This window comes from Mizuhopecten yessoensis, unplaced genomic scaffold (genome assembly GCF_002113885.1).
Source record: "Mizuhopecten yessoensis strain PY_sf001 unplaced genomic scaffold, ASM211388v2 scaffold11073, whole genome shotgun sequence".
In the NCBI taxonomy this organism is placed as follows: domain Eukaryota; kingdom Metazoa; phylum Mollusca; class Bivalvia; order Pectinida; family Pectinidae; genus Mizuhopecten; species Mizuhopecten yessoensis.
The window spans coordinates 649,767-652,887 of NW_018408866.1; the positions used below are offsets into that span (position 1 = coordinate 649,767).

Below are 3,121 nucleotides of genomic sequence, written 5' to 3' on the forward strand. Positions count from 1 at the left end.
AAGATCATGCAAATCTATCTTGTTAAATTTCTGCATACCGTTGCCACTTTTTGACACATATGTCGGCAGTGTAGCCGACTACATCTAGAATTTTGTAAGAATATTTTAGAAGTTTGAAAATCTACACCAAACTCAATCATCTATTTCGAACTGGTTAGATATCCTCTTTTCATTTCGAGGAAAATTAGAATTTTGAAGTACTGGTGTAAACTATTGATTTCTAGCAACTGTATTTTAAATGCATGTTATCAAGATATGTACAATGAGTGTGAATCGAACCCATATTGTAAAAATTGGGTGGCTTCTGTTAAACAAGAACTATGTTCTACTGGTATGTCGGAATACTGGAAAGCACGGGGTAGCTTCAATACACATCATGTTTTGGTTTTAGTAAAACAGAGATTGTTAGATATTTCAAAACAAGACTGTGAGAAGTTGGAAGTACAAAAAAGCAATTGTCAAAATACGACTGTCTTCACACATTCTTTTAATAGAGACTGGAAGGCATAGACAAAATATTATCAACCGTTAATATCAAAGAACTAACTAACCTGGGTAGGTTTATATATCATGCATGTTTACTATGTTCTTCTCTGTTGGCTTCTAACTAGTTTGATTTGCATGCTCTTAGTTCATAAAAAGACATCTGTATCTAAATTATAAATTCCATATGCTGATTGTATCTTACAGCCTGTGTTGATTTTGAATGTATATTATGAAATTTCCTTGGAATCGATGAGATTTATATACTCAAAATGAAATAAAGAATTTGAATTTGAATTTGAATTGATGAAGGTCTCGTTTTGGTACCACTACTGTTTCCTTTAACACCTCAATGCCTGGCACTGCTGGGTCTGGTTTGGATTATGCACCATCAGGGCGCTTCTGTGTAACGAACTACGGGTGACCGGTGTTGCTCAGCCGACCCGCACCCCATAATTCAATCTCACAAAGAATAGACTACCGCTTCGCTAGCAGATTCCAATATTGATATATAATATAGATATAGACATAGATATAGACGACTAGTGATAATGGCAGCTCAGACGGAAATATAATTCAACAGTTGATTATGACAGAAAAAAAACCCAGTTTACAACATGCGCAGAGACATAATGGCTAAACTTTGTTTAAACTACTTTACATTAAGCAATTGATACAGATCCTATTAAAACTTTTTTGTACTATGGTTTTCAAAATGTGTATTAATGAGATATTATCTGGCGGCCTCGCTACCAACATGCTCCAAAGTTAACCCTGACATTTTTTTACGTTCTATAAGTGAGCTATGAGCCGACAGTTCTTAGAAACCATCACTAAACGTCCTACAAGATAAACTTCTAGCTCAAAATTGTGTATCTTAGCAAAGCTGAGCGAAGTTTCGATCCTCAGACCTTTGCGACACTCTTCTTACAGTGTATTTTCTATGAATGACAAAACTCGCTTTTCTGGAAAATAAAAGAAAGTGTGGATTTGATTAGTCAAAATATCAATTGGAAAATATTGGATTGTTGAGAGATATCATTTTGAAACGAGATTTAATTACTGGACGCGGTGCATTTCAAGGAAATTATGAAATCATGTCCTATATTTGACATTTGATAAATGGAAAGGATTGAAATAAATTCGAAAAAAAATGTGTATATTAGCAGAGCGAGGTGTCCATCCTTGGACCTCTGGGTTATGGGCCCAGCACTCTTCCACTGCGCCAATCTGCTGATTACGAATATATTAGTAGGAACATTTAGCTGAAGTGGGGCATAAATCGATTGCGTCAGCCAAATTGATAATCACTTAAGGCACATTGGCTTCAAATGACTTGTTAAATAGTTATTCAATAATCTGTATATTGTATAAGAAATGTTAATAAATCACCAATCACTTGGGACTTAAATCTGACCATGTACTTCCTGACTAATCAATTCTTTCTTTAATTATTTTTAACATAACATTCCGATCAAAGATATCACAAGTACTCGCTACATATGTAAGTAAAGGAAATAGGTAGATATTTGGAATGTGATCAATACGAAATCAACATGAGAGATATGATTAATCTAGTTTTGATAATTCCTAAAGGAAAACGATTTTAGATATGTAAATTTCAATGGCTACATGTACTACGTATCTTATTGTCATTTGCAATCAGTTTTATTTTTTTACAATGTTAAACAACATTACTCATTATATCCATGCATGCAGACAAAACTAAGGGAGATGACGTACCTACAGTTTGAGTTTGCTGTCTAATCCTTATTCGTCAACCACATGCGATTTTGTATGAATGATGTTGTACATGTAATTATTGAATTTGAATGTTTTTAAAAGTAACATTGTTTTTCAGTATACACTATCTGTAACTTTGCATTCAATTGTCATTGTAAATTCATCAAAGTGATATCAATGTGAAAAGTAAAGGAACGGAATTGTGCATTGATTATGAAAACTTATGTAAATGTTGATGTTCATGGCCCCGTAAGAATGTTCTTTTTCTACACTGAAGAGTAAAATGAAAATGTATGATAATTATGAAGGATCTTATTTTGAAAAAATCCTTTCAATATTCGACATACTTAATTATTCAGAATGTATGAAAATAAGTCCGTGATATGTGTATATATTGTTGAAAAGGAATAAAATAATTGAAAAAAACCCAATGTATCTTAGCAGAGCGAGGTTTCGATCCTCGGACCTCTGGGTTATGGGCCCAGCACGCTTCCACTGCGCCACTCTGCTGATTACGAAAATATTAGTAGGAACATTGAGCTGAATTAAGGCAAACATCGATTGCATCAGAAAAATAGGCACATTGGCTTCAAATGTCTTGTTAAATAGTTACTAAATAATCTGTCTATTGTATAAGAAATGGTAATAAATCACCAATCACTCGGGTCTTGATATCTGACAATGTACATCTTGATTAAATTCTTCTTGATTAATCGATATTTTACATACCATTTCAATCAAAGATATCACAAGTACCCCCTGTATATTTGGAATGTGATCAGTACGAAATCGACATGAGTGATATGGTGAATCTAGTTTTCATTATTCCTAAAGGAAACGATGATAGTTACGTAAATTTCAATGACTATTATGTAAGAGTAAACGTTACCTAACG

At 33.5% G+C, this 3,121-nt stretch overlaps 1 non-coding gene across 1 annotated transcript; it reads right to left on the reverse strand.

Annotated features, from left to right (window-relative positions):
- Window positions 1-2,664: 2,664 nt before the first annotated feature.
- Window positions 2,665-2,736, reverse strand: Trnam-cau. Its single transcript has one exon. It is a non-coding gene; the product is annotated as a tRNA-Met (tRNA).
- Between the last annotated feature and the right edge of the window lie 385 nt (window positions 2,737-3,121).